The 17398-nt window shown below is 41.0% G+C and overlaps 1 long non-coding RNA gene across 1 annotated transcript in view; it reads left to right on the plus strand.

Moving 5' to 3' along the window:
* Nucleotides 1–14190, plus strand: part of LOC146985646 (uncharacterized) — a 43766-nt gene extending 29576 nt beyond the window's left edge. The window contains exon 3 of the long non-coding RNA XR_015035986.1: nt 14111–14190. This is a non-coding gene — a long non-coding RNA (uncharacterized LOC146985646). The remainder of the gene's footprint in view (nt 1–14110) is intronic.
* Nucleotides 14191–17398: the final 3208 nt, after the last annotated feature.

The raw sequence follows: 17398 nt of genomic DNA on the forward strand, positions 1-17398 counted from the left end.
AAAAACAGAAAAGCTAAGCTAAATCAATAATTGGTGCATCCTTTGGATTTAAAACAGTCAGTTCTCTTGTCAAAGTTCAGTTTAATAGGTGAGTTGTGGTTCAAATATACTTGCCACAGTTCCTCTGTGGCTTTAGTGTCTCTCAGTACCCACAAGATCCCAGACTGATTCCATGACAGTGAGATCAGGGCCCTGTGGACTACCTGTTTTGGCTACCTGATTTGTATATTTATTTTTTATGCTGCAAAATGAATCTGTGTCGAGACACCTCCCTGATGGTACTGTGTGATGTATGACAATCTAAATATCCAGTGTACCTGGAATAACTTTGCACTCAGAGTCTGAAAAGTAGGAGACCATTTTCAAATTCATCTGCTGAAGGGGAAAGTTTCTCTGTGCACATGTGAAATCTGTCTACAAACTGTTTGTACAAGCAAGATTTGGAGACAGTAGTGACAGTTGTTTAAAAGCAAATCACCATCCAGTTTGGAAACTTGAAAGCGCCACGTAGAAATTGGACTTCACAGTGATGTAGGCTATAGGGGTCGTCTTGTGTTCAAATGAAATATATTTGTTTAGATAGATAGGTTTTTCATATACAGGGCAGGAGGAGATGTCATTATAAGACCAAGACACATTCACCTATAGAAGTGTTGCATTGTAAAGATTTATGTCAGCGTCACTTTGCAGGTAAGTCAGAAGCAGGATGGGAGTCTCTCTCATGTCAGTGATATGAGCTGCTCCACAGTTACATCTCCCATCATAGCTGGAGAATGATTTGTTCCAGCCACAAATCTGTTGCTGTGGCAACAAGGACAACGACACTCAGTGATGTTGCCACATTATTTATCTGCGTGCGGTACAAATACACAGCACTTTGAATGATACGCACAGTGCTCTACTTTACAGCCATTGCCTCATCTTTCAGCTACGGTGCTCTCACCTGGGTGGACAAACCACCAGGTGTTGATCCCTGCTGAGATACATAAGCAGACAGATTATAACTAGAGGAGGGGGTTGTCTGCATCTCTGACAAATGGCAAACACCACACCCTCTGTATGTGTGTGTGTGTGTGTGTGTGAGAGAGAGAGAGAGACACCAGATTTTTATGTGTAGCTTTAAATTGGTTTCACATGAGCCGGGCACACACTGCATCAGCAGATTCTCTGATCAAATTAAGCAGAGACGAGGGGAGAGAAAAAAGAGACAGCGGTTGTACTGATGTATAATTCAATAAACAGGACCAAGCAGGGGCAGACAGAGGGAATGCTGTGCTCCCTTCATCTCTCGGCTCTATATCTGGTTTAGCCATGGATAGTTAACCCATGAATGAGAGACACACAGGGATACACCTCCATCCATCATCACTGCAACAGCCGACACGAAATAAAGACACATTAGCGACGATGGAGAGAGAAATAGTGCTCTTCACCTCAGCATGCATGGCGTTTTTTGTAAACTATACAGCTGTTATTATAGTTTACAAAACTATATTACCGCAAAAACATTTGGGATTTTTAGTCTAGATTTCCTGCTTTTCATGATGAACTGAAGATCTCAAGGTTTTGGGCTTTTGGTTTGAAGACGTCAGATTTGGTTTCAGCAATAATGATAATGCATACACTATACTGTCTTGAAAGGATGTATCTTTAAAAAAATTGTACATTTTGGAAAAGGTTTAGATTTTTGTTGTCGTAGTTTATAATTTTTTGGGTACATTAGGATTAAGATTAGGATTATTCATTACCACTGTTCATTAGTCAGCACTAAAACTAAATCTTTTTCTGTTGGTCAAAAAACCTAATTCAATTCAGACAATAATTGTTAGTGTAAAATTTAAAGAAATCCATCAATGTATTTTGGATAGAGTTTGTTTTATGCTGGAGTTTGATTATTGCCACCTGTTGAACTGTTCATTATGAGAAGGTTTGGATTATTCATGATTAAAGATTATACAAACTTTGCATTTGTCGATAAATCTGATGGTAAAATGATTGGCATGTGTTTTGATTATTGATTAATCACTAAATCAGTGATGTGAAACATGTACTGCTGCTTTCAGCTGCTCAGAGGTGGTGATCTGCTGTTGTTATTGTCTGATATGAACATTCATTTCCCTGTTGCAGAAACAAGCAATTCAAGCAATTATCATTAATCAATTAGAGAAATTATGAAGGGCATGTTCCTTACAGACAAAACAAGAAGCCTAAAGTTTCAGATTTTGAAAAAAAAAAAAGTAATCTTTCATCATAATGAGAACAATGACCACAATTACATTACTAATACTAATTAATACTATTACAACCATGACTCAACAAAAAGCAATACCTTATCTGGGAATGTTTTGTCTTGAACCCTGAATTGTAACAATCAGCAAAATAAATAAGAATCTAGGCCTCAGTTGAAGTTAATGCATTTTACAAAGGGTTTGTGCTAACAATAGACTGAATGGCCAAGACTTGGAGGCTTGAATGTGGAATATATTTATTACACCACAGTGTTAAGATATTCATGGAGGCGCCTCACTCTAATAATGTAAAAACTGAAGCAGCACTCATGGTTGTTCAAACACGGGACATATGGAAGACTTCAGAGGATGAACAGATGAGGACACGTGCTGCAAATATCACCAAAGAACCCCCTTCCCCCTCCCCCTCCCCACACACACACACACACACTGGCGATGTATACCAAAAGAAGACACATCTCTGTGCCGGTGTTAAATGTCCTTATATTGAGCACTAGTTGTCGACAGCTAGAGGGCATCTTCGCCGCAAACGAACACGGAAGATAATGAAGATAATGAGTCTAGTCTCCCTGTTAATGCTGTGCAAATGGATAGCAGACAGAAATTGTGCCATGTGCCAAGCATTCTGAAAAGATTACACTAATATCCTGTAATTTTGACGTTAGCTTCAATATTACTGGAAAAAGCCAGATGTGCTTTGTTCCCAAATCATCAAGAAAAGTAACAAAATCACCGTGCACCAGAATTTCTTTTTATCTCTACTACTGCAATCATTGTATTCTAATATTTTTCCCATCTCGCTATTAGTCAAATGCAACTGTAAACTATTCTTAGACACAGATTTCACAGTGGTTTTCAGCTTCTGCCATGCACCTCATGAGAAACAACATACAAAATACTGAAATTTAATCCTAATACAAGTCAAATGCTTCCAGTCTGTAAATAACCCTTGTTGCGTTTCTACGTTCTTATGTTTATTGTTTACCCTAGCTCTAATTTGCAATAAGTACCCTTGAACAGGGAGATCTTGTTTGTCTTTCGTTAACAAGGCCAAATTACCTGGAGGACTGATTACACATCAAACCCTGAACCTTCAGATCATTATAAAATAAGCTGCTGACGTTGGCAGACCATCTGTGCACCAAAGTCTAAATTATTATAATTGAGCCTATCTTTTTGGTTTACATGATGGTACTGTATTTCTGCAAGAAAAAATGGCTGAGTTCATTTAATTAGACGTAACACAGCTTGCATTGTATCTAAACAGTGTAATTGCTCTGTTACATTTGACTTGGGTTTGTGGAGGCTTCGAGCTAAATGAATAATTTCACTCCAACCTGAGCTTTAGTTTCTCGTACTCACTATGCTTGTGGGCTGTGTATGTTAACCATCTTTGCTCGCAGTATGTCATCATACGTAGATGTTTCAATTATGGCATGTGAATCTACGTAGACCAGCCACTGCAGTCATCTCAAGACCATGCAAGGTAATAGCCCAAAATACTGCAACGTTATTGTTTTACCCAGGTCTCCTCTCTCTGCCCGTTTGATACAGTTTTAGTAAGTGTTTGGATTGTAACAGAACACCGTGTGTGTGCTGACCCAGCCTGATCTTCCCACAGCAGTGTCTGGACCAGGCGAAGCGATGTGCGCAGAGACGCAGGACCAAAACAAAACAAACGGGTCTGAGGGAACATGTCTGTCGATCCAGGGTTCAGCGCAGCCACACAGGGCTCAAGGAGGACTCCTATCTAGATGGGGAAAGAGCCACATTCCCCTGAAATGAGCTTCTCTGGGATGAAAGCCTTGTGTGAGCTCCCCAGATGACCCACGACCCCGTCTGTATTTGTGCAGGGGGGAGCCCTGATCCTGGGTTCTCTGCCTCCCTGCCAGGATCCTGGGGAGTCAGGTTGGGGTGGCCAGACAAGCCCACCATTCTGCCCTCGGGTGTTTTGCTTTTGGGGTAAAGAGAGACCCTCAGATGAGCCGGCACTGTCACAGCAGTAACCTTTCACCCCAGGAGTTTCAGAGGTGGGCCACAGGAGGCCGTTCCTGGAGTGCTGTGCTATCCCATGTCTGAGTTTGCAACACAGTAATATTTCAGCAAATCTCAAGATCTTTTGTCTGTGTTTTGCTTCAAAACACAGTTTGAGATTTTAATATTGGCCGAAAATCATATGTATCTGAGTTCACACTGCAGTCATGTGATTTTAGCATTTTGCACGGGCAGCGTGATGGCCACATTTTACTTGCCAGTAGGTGAGGAGAGCCTGGAGTCCAGCTCCAGAAAATCACATCTTTGTGAGGAGGCGAGGACAGAAGCTGTCATCAGAAACCTGCTTGCTCCTTTTATCACAGCCAGCAGTCGTATACTGACATGGCCCCACCAAATAGGCTCTGATAACTCGCTCAGGGGAAGAGAGGAGGAGAAACATACAGGTTCAGTTTTAGACCCAAACCTGATGGTGATGCATTTGAAAAGCAAGGATGCTCGAAAGTTCAACAGCAGCAGTGTGCAGTGAGTAGTGAGCCCCATGCATAAGGAGCTATGATGACTAACCTCTAACCCTACCCCTTAGGCTTTGCAGGATGTCAGAGTCAGCCCCAAACACACCCAATTACAAACAAACACAGATGCCCCAAATTCCACTTTCACTTGAAACAGTTGGCTGACCCCCCTTTCCCCTCTGTTCAGGTTACCTCTACCCACTCACACCCTCCGGCCAACCTTAATCCAATAGAGAGCTTGCTTTAAAGAAGGTTGAACAGGAAGACACTGTGGGTGACTGGTTGACTAACCCCCCCCTTTCATCCCTCCATCATCCTTCATATGTTCAAGCAGGGAGTCAGGGACACAAGGATGGAGTGTATCTTGACCCACTCGCTATCAGTCCAGGTCCCCTACACTTCCCACCACCTCTGCCAAGAGACAGTTTCTCCCTCATAATTGCTTCTATATTTTTCCATGACCACTTTTCTCAGATGTGTTTCCTAAGTGTGTAACCATAAAATGTGAAATTAATTTTGATTTTAATGTCCATCTTTAATCATAACACCTAACATTATGCATATTTTCCATGATGTAAAGTGCCTAAAATACCCAAATAACACTAAAACAAAGGTTCACAGGGGAAATGGTGTATGTAACAAAGTGCAAACTGTTATTGATTAAGACAGTAGAACAAAGAGTCTACAGCCATGATAGCAGCTCCATGAGGCTTTATTTTGTGGTGCACAGTGGTGCTTTGAATGAAATGCTCATCTCAGCATGTTCACAATGACATCAATAGCTCACTGACCTTTTTTTATTTATTTATTTTTTTAACAAATGCATTTTGGTGGCACACCTTCATCAGAGTGAAGAACTTCCAACTTCCAAAGGATGCTGAATCTCCAAACACAGAATCATAAAAAATAAAAGCACTCAACAAAATGCAAAGCAAAAAAGCAAAAAAAACATCTCACAGTCAAATTATTCAACCACAGAAATTAGATTGAGGTGAAAGGGAATATTTCAAACCACTTATACAAAGAAATACTGTAGTGGCCTTTCTCTTCCCCCAACCCATAAAAAGAAAGTCACTGACACTGTTGCTGATATAGACGATATTGACGCATGCATGGGTGCAATTAAACCAGTCCAAACGAAAGTCCAATGTTACTCAAAACTGATTTATTTGTTCTTACCATAGACAACTCAAAACTCAGCACTGCATGTCACGGTCAAAGAAACGTACGCCTCCCAATCAGCAACAACTGTGGCTTGCTCATCCCAATCAAAACCCCCCGTGTAGTGCATTAAGTCACTTCCTTTCTCAACGGAAGTGACGGAAACAAAACCCACCAAGATACACAAAAAATAAACACCAAAATAAAAGCCCAAACTGGCTCCTACAAATACGATGCTGACATCATCTCCTAATACTATATCCATTAAGCTTCTTGTCTTCCATGATGACAGTGTAAACATGTTGATGTTTTTCAGGTGTTCACCATCTTGTCTACTAACAAATCATTAATACAATACAAAGTCCAGCCAACACTGATGGGAACATTTAGGCATTTAGTCATTAATCTAACAACTGAACAAAAAAGAAAAATGTTGATGATGGTTTGAGACGAAAAGTGAAGAGTTCACTGTTCTTACAGTTCATCCTGAGGGACACATGAATTTCCATATCACATCACATGGCAATTCATCTGGTACTTGAAGTATGTCAGGTGATGTCAAAGTAGTGAGGAGACGTCTTAACAGGAGACGTGGGACTTGTTTTCTAAAGAACTCGATAGTTTGCTGTGCTTCTGCTCTTCTGGCAGGATGGCCTGCTCTTATGTGTCTCTAGTGAAGTAAAGATGAAGCTGAAAGGTCAAGAGGTAGTCATCATTGTTTTAATGGTCTTTAAAACCCCTGTGCTTCTCAGTCGCTTTTGCAAACTCTCAGTCAGTTTTTTTCCTATGCCCTCTCTGTTCCAACCTCTTCTTTTTTTCCTTCTCTGTGTGTGTGAAGAAACTAAGTTTCTTTCTCTCGTGCTACTTTTATTATCTTGGTTTCCTTTTGTCACTCCGTTGCTGACATTCTTTCTCTCGCTTCTGGTGCCAGAGTTTGGCATTTTTGAATGCTCAGCTTCCCAGGAGGCAATATCCGGATTTGGTTTTGTGGTTGCACCATAAAATATCCTGTCCCAAGTGATATCCCTGTTTATGGTGTTGGTTGGTTCTGCAGCGGAGCGTACAGCCCCCAACTCCAGTTCTATTAGTGCCTACATTGTCCCATGAAACATATCTATCATGGAGAAGCAAAAGATGATAATCCACAAAGTTTCTCTTTGTCGACCAGTCTAATCCGTTTCTCTGTTTCTTATCTGTAACTGATATGAATATAAATAGCATTTACTGTCAATTTAACCCATTTGTGGTTAGTAATGCTACCAAACAGAGAGTGGGCCTTCACCTGTGTTTGTTAATGTGGCCCTGTGGAGTTGCATGCAGATAAATCACATGGTTCCTGCATCTCTCAGGTAGTCACTGACCCAACAGACAAGGTCGCGTCCGAGAAACAAACAGAGCTGTACTCATCCTCCTAATTGTCAGGAATGTCCTTATTGAGACAAGAAAGAAGCTCATTCACATGGTGCTTAATCAGAGTCATGCTCCTGCACTTAATTTTCGGAGGACACTTGTTGAACAACTGCCTTGTCCTCCTCCAAACGGCTGCAGAGACTCAGTGTCCTACACGCCCCTGCAGAACCACCACAGGACAATGTTGGTTCACAGCATTGCCCATGTCACCACCTCTCCAACACCATATCCATTCAATGCCACTTTAAACTGAACGTCACCTTGTATTCTGCTCTTGTGTTACTTTGATTATTCTATTTGTTCATGGTTTGGACTTCAAGAACAACACTCAAAGAGAATTTACAGATCTTCCAGCATAAGTTAATCAGTGCTGTGTTGGGGTTGAAACCAAGGGCACATGTTGGCAAACAGATTCAAACATAGACTAGCTTTGAAGGCCAGAGCCTGTAACTACAGCTCTCCGCAGTTTATAATTATTTACAAACACAGTCACCTTGGAATCACCAAAGTCATTAGTATAAATCCTCCAGGGACCATGGCTAATTATAGTTGTTAAAAGATGTCTAAGGAAATGTAACTACCATAACTTTTAACCTGCATTCATATACCTATTCATTGGTCATTTGGAGGCAACGCAACTAACTATAAACACAACATTAACACATTTCTATCACTGTATCAGGCTGATTCACTCAACATGTTAGCAAAAATCTGCTAGGAACACATTTAGCATACATAGAGCTAATACTTAATTCAGTTGGAGTTGTGCCCTAAATGTTATGTATAGGTTTCAATTTCCAATATGGCCCTCCATAAACTCTTCAGGAAAATACCTGGTTCTTTACAACCTGCCATATTCTCCACTGTGTTGACTAGCTACCTGCTACAGTATATGTCTGTCTGCTTTTTGGTGCTGAGCAGATATTATGGCTTATATGAGCTTGTCGTGCTGAAATCAGATGAAAACCGTGCTGTGAGAACTGGACCAAAAGAGTAAAGATGGGAGTCGTAAAAACCACCACAGTGACTTGGACGATCCTGAGATGCTCTGTAAAGCTGAGGGAAACTGTTGAGTCAACTGATTATTCTGTCTGTGTGTTCATCAGCACAAGAGTCGCCTTTCATATAAGAAATACTCACTTTAGTCATTGTTTATATAAAAACATTGACAGTCCCTCTAATATATGGCACCTCATTTAACAAAATGACCTAATGCTAGGCCCTGAGAATGATTTCTGTGAATACCAAACACTTTACAGTATAAATAATGTAATTATCACTTGAAAGTGGGCAATGAAGTTCATCCTTTATTGGACATGGAAACATTAGGTGACTATGTCAGTCATAGGTAGGATGTTGATGACTGAGCATCATTTGCAGCCCAACTTTGCTGATACAAACACGCTGCATATGATGCTGACTTAACTGTGATTTGTGGGTTCAGATGAGATCTGAGTCAGCTGCAGTAGTCATCACTGCATCCAGGAGTCTGTAACAATTATAGTAACAAAGCTTTACAACATATAACTTTAGAATAGGGCCTCTGGCTGCCCTGCAGGCCTCTGCTCTCACTATTGTGCAGAAGGGTATTACTGTAAATCTATGAGCCTTCTTGGCACAAGCCAAGAGGGTGTAGTCTATCTTTAACAATATGACAGTTGGCAAGTGGGCTGACCAAGCATTAAAGACACATGTTGGATAATACACTTGTCTACATACACATTTGCCAAGATTGCTTCCACAAGTCAGCTCCTCAAATGGTGGCGAGAATTTTCTGACATTTCTACAATCCTGGATTTAAAATTAACGTTTTCTTTTATATTTTATAACCAGCCTTGACTCTCTAATCCCACTGACGGCTCGAGTCCCTTTGGTTTAGTAATGAGCCATATTTTACAGACTTCAGCTCCTCTGGGGACTTTGATTTACTCTGAGAATTAGCAGACTTGAAGTAATTTATGGAACTATTTCACTGCATCATAGTAAAGCTATGGAGCGAGCCATTTTCATTCTCTTTATTATAATGCCAGCCATTTCCTGCCAAATTTGCATGAGCCGGGGCAGATTGACAGTAAACAGCTGTGTGAATGTGGGGCTAATGGGTCCACACGCAGGGGTAATATTTCAAGCTGGGATAAGTTGTCACAATTCAGAATAATTTCACAACCGTGTTGCACTGAAGTTTTTCTGAATTTGAAGCTTTCTTCTGTCACTTGTTGAAAACAGTCCAGTTGATGTGCTTGGTATGATGGATTTGGGCTGAATATTGGACTATCAGAGTTAGCTGATTGCAAATATTCTTGAAACTTGATATATAACTGCAAAGGGATTTGTGCAAATTCTGTGCACAGACAAGAATAATTGGGATGTTTTTGTGTGGTTGATCCCAGTCTAAAGATAGTGACTCACATGGCAAACACAAGACATGGCAAGCCCGAGCGCTAAACCTGTAAACTGCGTGGTTCCTGAAATTGGTGGCCTAGACAATTAGAGTGGAGGGGTCCACACAGGGGTGCTGGCAAGAGGCCGATCATGCCGCGTGATTTAGCCTGAAAGGTACTAGCAATGATGGAGGGTCACAGACAAAGGCTCCACTCACCAGTGCTCTTTTGCTTTACGCCTCAAACTCACGCGCATTGCCCTTCGATTGCTTATTGAATTACATCTAATCATTCAATTAGAGTCACATGGAGAAGCAGCATACGTTGGTCTCAGCCGAGCCACTGGATGCTGGATAACGGTCGCTGTGTTGTCGTTCGTGGGAAGTTTCAAAACAAGATGTCTGAAATGTTAGCACTATGACAGGTGTCTCATTCGCTGGCTGCAATTAGTTTTGTTTGACGACAGTTTGGGAAAGCACCAGGATCAGACATATAGGCCTTTTCCTCTACCTACATATCATTGAAACATAAACTTTTGTAGAACGCATCATTGAGGCAGTGCATAGCAACTCTAAATTATTGGGGAAAAAAGTGAAAATACTGCATAGACGAACATGTTCATGTCATAAAATGCAGATTAGAAGAATCAAACTTTGTCATGAACAGTCTGAATCGATTCCTCCTGGTGAGAGCAGTATGAGTTACTGCAAATTAAATCAACAATAATTCATGTGTTAAATTGTTAAAAGGGTTTCATTGATGTTACGGCTCAATATAATGATGTTTTATTTATTTTTGTTATTTTCTTTGTTTGTTAAGAAAACAAAACAAATAATAAATTTGAAAAAAAACACTTGTAATTTTCCATAGCACAAGTTCACATTCAGATTGCCTGCTTTGTTAAATTTGTGTTAGTTTTGTTTGAGCACAATTATTCTCACTCAAATTATTTAAATTCCACTTCACATTAATACATGTAATTTGAGGAATTTCATATATATAATGTTTAATATAATGTTATAATAATGTTTAAAATATGATGAAGCATGTGAAATTACTTCTGCTGGATTACAGGCAGAATCTGCTTGTACTGTACAGTATATCTGTATTTATTTTCAAAAGGTTAAAATTACAACAAAGTGAATTACTCAATGTTTGGGAGAAATGTGTGATTTACTGGCACAGTTCTTCATGTATGTCTAAGGCCTTATGCAGGGTCACCTCCAAGGTTTTGACAATCTCTACAAGTTCCATGTGGAGATCTACTGTGGCTGCAGCCGGTTGGGTGTTGAGAGGCTGCAGTGAGTGAGGAGGAAATGGGGTCTGGCATGTTGACTCAGGAGTAAATCCCACCGGACTCCTCAAAAGGCTGCTATTAGAGTTTAATCACCCTGCGATGCTGGACACACTCTGAAGCCGAGAGGGATGACTGATGAGCAAGCACAAGCAGCACACAAACTTTGGGCATCAACTCATCCAGAAGGTGTAATCAGCGCTGTGGATGGATGAGTGCAATCCAATGATGAGCAAACACAATAAACTATGTAAATGTAATGTTACACTCCTCTCTCCACTTTTCGCGCCTCCTATTTTATTGAAAACTGTCCCTCGCTTGCTTTTGAACAGTTGGTTTGTGAAGCCACTAAATTACTCTTGTAAATGATACTTGAACGGCCCCCGGTGCGTTTTTCATCCCCCCAAGTTATATTTTATTGCCTCGAATTTCTCAAGGCCTTCACGACAGTGTTCTCAATTTCTCAACAAGTGAGACTCTTAGTTTTCATTATGCACAGCTTATTTTTAGACAAAGGGCCCCATTCTGTTGTCCGCAAAAGCAAAATGAGAGCACCAGTGAATTGTTTCAAAGAAATTTGCATAATGCTTAGTGACTTAGTCTCTATTTTAAGCTGAATTTTTTCCAGACATGGCTGGTTGAGCGACCAGAGAAAAGAGAAAAGAACAAGTGTGGAGAGAAATGGACTATCAAAGGAAGAAACTGAGCTTTCATGTTAGGACACTTTGATTGTGTTACAGATTGGTTCCAGGTGAGGGAACTCTGGAGGAGAGGAAATCCAAGGGAAGAGAGAAATCCTTAACCAAGGATGGCATTGCTAGGATTTAAGCATTAGGAGAAGATCTAGACTAGCAGGTGTAGAGAATCGATGAGGCTCAAATTCTGTATTGTGGTGGGTGGTATCACCATGGGGAACTTCAGCAGTTCTGGAAAGTGGCTCTGTTCAATCATAGACAACGGATAATAGATAAAACTTGAACAGCCTCAGATTTTTTTTTTACCACCACTTAAGTGGATATTTAAATCCAGGTCTTTTATTTCTAGTGGACTGTTTTTACTTCTTCCATAACTGACAAAAGCAGTACAAAGCCTGTAAATGTGTTATTTAAAAACCCTGCCCGGTCAATTTTCTGTCCTGAAGTTCTTCACAATCTGTGTAACTGTGGTCCACCATCCTGCCAGTGTTGCCTGCCTGCGCTGGCTCTCTGCAATGATTGGAAGCAGGCATTGCGTGGGAAGTCCAATTAGAGACGGAAATTGCACCCAGCTCGGCGCTGTGCAGCCAAGGTTTGCCGCATGGCCACTTACCTGCACATCTGCACTGATTTTTTAAAAGCAGTAGCCACCTTTTTCCACCACCTTAATTGGACTTTCCATCGCTGATTGCTTGAAAGAGAAATACACTGCCACGGTCTGCTTCCTGGTAACGGTCTGGCTTTTCACTGATGTCTGATGAGAAGGAGGTGGGAGTCAGGTTTAGATTTATACCAGGAGGTCCTTTTTTATGCTCATCTAAACAGAGCAGGTCTAAACTTATGAGGTCCCCATGACGTGTGGGGCAAGAGGTCACCCACTGTCACTGGAATAATGTGTCTAGATAATATATGACACACCCAGTGGTGTTGTGCTTTAATGAGAAAATGGAGATAGTTTGGCTGAATGAAAAGAAACCACTGAAATCAATCAACTAAATTGTTAATAATTTTGAAACTGAAATTGTTCACATGTAGAAGAGAATAAATCACAAACATTATATAAGATTCTCAGTTATGAAAACCATTTTTCTACTTTTCAGGGGGAGGATATCTATTTATAACATTTAGTTATTTCTTCTTGGAGCAAAGACTAAAGTTCACCTCTGACATATAATACCATATCCACTCACTCATGGTCTCACTGAATCCTCAAGAATGTTTTCATGTGTCACTTTGGTTCATTTTCTCCACCATTCAGCCATGAAAGTACGACAGGTGGTTTCAGAGTTATGAAGCACATGATTTCCACGATTGTACTTTCTAATCCATTTTCTGTGGTCTTGACATTATTATTCTACAATATTGCAGTTTCCCTCTGTCAGTCTAAAGAGAGAGAATGGTACACCTATAACACCACTCCCATCCCATCAACACAGAGACTTCTCCCCAACATGTTTGATGTAGGTTGTGGTACAGTGCCTCTGGGTCAATGTGTAGTTGGTTCATCAGAAGCCAGTAACACTGCTCAACATATGGGGATCATTTCAGGGGGAAAAATGACTTATGGCGAGAGAAACATATGTAAAAAAAAAAAAAAAAAAGAAGAAGAAAAAAAACATACGGTAGAGCAGCTAAAAACAGGTTTACAGCAGTTGCATTACATATCTTTCCAGATGCGAAGAACTGACTCGATGATATCCTTAAAAATAATAGTAGGATTTCATAATCAAATCACTGCTAATACATTACGTGGAGTGTTCAAGTTTGGGAAAAAAGGAAAATATGTAATGTGAAGAGAAACAAGGATGGAGACAAATGGATAAAACAAAGAAACTGAAGAGGAAAAAAAAGATTGTTTGTTTTTTAATGCTCTGTGCCACTTTATGTCTGTGTTCAGGCAAACTGCTTTGACACTGGTGTAATGTAACATTAGTACATTTAGTAAGTGCTGTCCAGATAGTAGCACTTCATTGTCACACCTGTGCTGTAAATAACCTGTAATCTTAGCTGGGCCAAAGACTGACACGGGAAAAGAGCTGTCCAAATCTGGCTCTGGTAGATTTATATTTAACATCTTCTCATCTAACTCTCAGTAGACAACTTTACTTAATAAAGTCACTTCCAGTTTTTGCTACTCCCTTACTCCCACTTACTCAGGGGAAAATCTGTACTTTATCTGATAGCTATGGTTACTTTGCAAATTAAAATTTCACATGTAAGACTAATGATCATTTGATCAAATGTGGTACATTTTCATAGATAAAACTACCAAACTGTCTTTTTTTTTTTTACCAAATACAGAATTACATGTAGCCTACTGCTTGGGAATATTAATTAACCTTTAGCTAGAGTGTTTTTATTTTGGTTCTTTTGATTTTAAAATTGTAGCCTAATATTGCTATTTTTATTACAGTAAGGATCTAAATACAGCCTGTCCAGGATGTACCCTGCCCTTGCCTAATGTCAGCTGGGACTGACTCCTGCCCCCGCCACTGCCAACATATATGGACAAACGTTGTGGATGGATGGATCTGAGTACTTCTTCCACCACTGTGTTCTTATCCCTCAGCATCCCTGCTTGACATAAAGACCTGCAGGTATTCAAGCTAAAGCAATAAACATCATAATAATCACAAAATCCATCACGTGGCACATCTGGACACATGGTCGTCTGAGAGGATGATGAAAGGGAGGAAAGCTTGAAAGACTAAAATACCAAAAAGAAGAGAAAAAAAATATTGTGAGAGTAGAATACAGATTGTAAAGGTAGAACAAAAAATAGGTGATGTAGAAAGAGAGAAAATATAAGGTGGTAGAAGAATGGAGGTGAAGGCAGCTCAGTCCTGGAGTTTTTCTGGGGCCCCTGAGATCCTCTACCTAATAAATCCTCAGCACATATTTAATCCAGTCAGAGGGACATGCTGGGCAAGAGTTAAAGGATGCACGCTTATTACTCACCTATCCACCTCTGAGTGTGCTGCCGTACCCCAAACCCCCACCTCCCAAAACTTTACTCCCACTGCCTGTCCTCCATCCAGACTGCAGGCGCTACGGGCTATCAGAGAATCGAAGCAGGAATGTGACTCCTGACAGACACATCTCTCAGGACCACAGACTGAATATGTTCCCAATTAGCTGCATCTGATAAAGTGTGAGTGCAAGTGAAACCCAAGGCGGGCATGATCAATAGCACTTGACTCATTTTGTCAGATGGGTTTGACATTGACAGGCCGCACCATGATTAATCGCAGTGGTGCCGCAGATAATTGTCCGACCACATCTTCCTTTGTAGGTGTCGCTGAACTCTCGCTGTCATGTCTGTACTGCTTTGAATATGGTTCGTCACTTTCAGTTCGGTTATAATTAATCTTTTCTTAAACTGGCATCTGTACAAAAAACAATTTTCCCTTCATCTGCCTGTCAGTTATTTCACACATGCACACAAAAACAGGCACAATCACAGCCTTTTTTCTCATGTGGTACCCCAAGATGCCTCTACCTGGACGAGAACTGCCATCTGCTGTTCATACTGCACGCTGCATCAGAGTGAGGTCGCTGTGCGGTGGTTGTTTCAGTGGGGCGAGCTGTTTGATAAAAACAAGCTGCAGCCCACTGCGGTTTCATCCTCAGAAAGTCTTCTTGGTTTCCATGCACACAGCTGGATGTTTTTACCCGTTCGGGACTGCTGTGACATGGGCACTGGAGATGAAACAGGCCTCCCTCGACACACAAACACAGCACTACACTCCCGGCCTTGTGTACAGCTGGTAGGGATGACACAAGAGGCACAGGGCTTTATTGAGTCCTTCTGAGGCTGCTGTGGAAGTCATGGCAGTGCTCTGGTAAAGCTCAGCCTGTGAGGCAAAAGAGGAGAGCCGGCCGATGGAACACAGGCCGCTTGGCCGATGCTGAGGGTCTCTGTAGGCCGGTGTGCTGTATGTGAATGTCGTGAGATGAGACCTGGCCTCCTCTCAGCTCCTGTCCCATTAAACTCAATGAACTCTCTATAGCAAGGGAGCAGCAGCTAAAGAGGAAAAAACACCTTCCTTCAACCCTGAAGTTCTGTAAGGGTCCACGAGACCCTGCACCATCTCTAATGGGTTAAAAAATATATTGTCAGCTTGATTCCTCATGACTTAATTTGATCCTATGAGACCTGCTGCACATGATAATCATGATTTTGGCGATAAACACGATTTTGGACTTATGACACGTTTCAGACGTTTTTCAGAATTTATTCATTACCACAACTACCACAACTATGAACAAGTGTCCACGGACGTGCTAGTGGCTCTGTGAGGCTGTAGCCAGACACAGTGGTGTTTTGAGCTAAATGCTAACACAAGACAGTTTATCTGCATGTTATGCTAACATTTGCTTAGCATTCAGTAAACATCAAATACAACGTCAGCTGATGGGAAAATGAGTAGCTGTAGTAGTTTAACGTGATGATGGTGGAAAGCGTACAGAGCAGCAAAGTTATTACAATCCATCCCAAAGGGACTGTACCAGGTTTCAAAGCAGTCTATGTATATCATCATGAAAGACATCAAACTCGGAGTCATTAGGATTAATATTAAAATTAGCCAATAATTATTGAGATATTTCAGCCAGCCGTGGATTGTAACTGACCAGCAGACCGGCAATGGCATCTCTTGATCTGTGCCACTAATTTTGCTAAGTAGACTTCAAAACAAGTTATGTCACTGTAGTTTTAGAGCTACTGCTGATATTTTAGGTAATTGACCTCAAATATAAAGTCACTACATACAGTTACATGTCCGTTTGTCTGTAAGCAACTTCTGTATTTGGTTGTGTGCAACCAGAGACGTTCTATATTGCAACCCATATACACTGGTTTTGGGTCATTCGGCGTTGTTTCCAGTTGGAAGAAAAGAAGAGAATGAAATGTTTGATTCTGCAATTACCAATACCTCTTTTACACACACCGCTTTGAGGTTTGTACGACTCCAAGCAATGTCAACAAAACACAAGGGTTAACTGTCACCATGAGCAGCTGCCAAATCCCATTCGTTGATGTAGTTGACATGCTATTTATCCAACATATATTATGCCTGTTGTTCAATATGGAGTTGATTTGTTGTTTAGACCACCACGTAGTAGATTTTTTTTCTATGCAGTCATTCTTCAGGCATTGCTCAATACCACACTGATGATTCTTCAGTCTGAAGACCTCCAAATGAGTACAGGCCCACTATCCCCCTGTGTGCCTATATAATGTATTCCCATCTCTATTGTGGGAAAACAGTTTCAGCAGTTCTTTCAGCAAGAACTGGGTTTTTAACTCTGTCTGTTCCTTCATTCCTCCCCCTGTCAGAGCCAGCTAAAGACATCGTCCCACTGCTTCTGTGCTATACCTCCTCCTTCGACCCTCTTCTCTCTGTCTCATTTGTCTTTGTAGCCAGTTGTTTCCTGATTACATCTTTCAACTCAACGGGTCAGTTGAGGCTGCTTCTCTCATCTGCTAATATGTTGTTTTCATGCAGCTTCCTTCCTAACCTTGCAGGCAAGAACAGTTCATGGATTCAACTACCAATGAAGAGATATAGAAGGAGGTTGTGGGATGGTGCGGGAGGAGAACACTTCCATTGATATGGTGAAAATATCATGATTTCATTAACATCAGTTTCCTTCTCCAGGATTGTTGCTATAGAGTAAGTGGCTTATCCAACCACCGCTC

Source organism: Trachurus japonicus, chromosome 6, assembly GCF_045865225.1.
Source record: "Trachurus japonicus isolate A0001 chromosome 6, Traja_1.0".
Classification (NCBI taxonomy): Eukaryota; Metazoa; Chordata; class Actinopteri; order Carangiformes; family Carangidae; genus Trachurus; species Trachurus japonicus.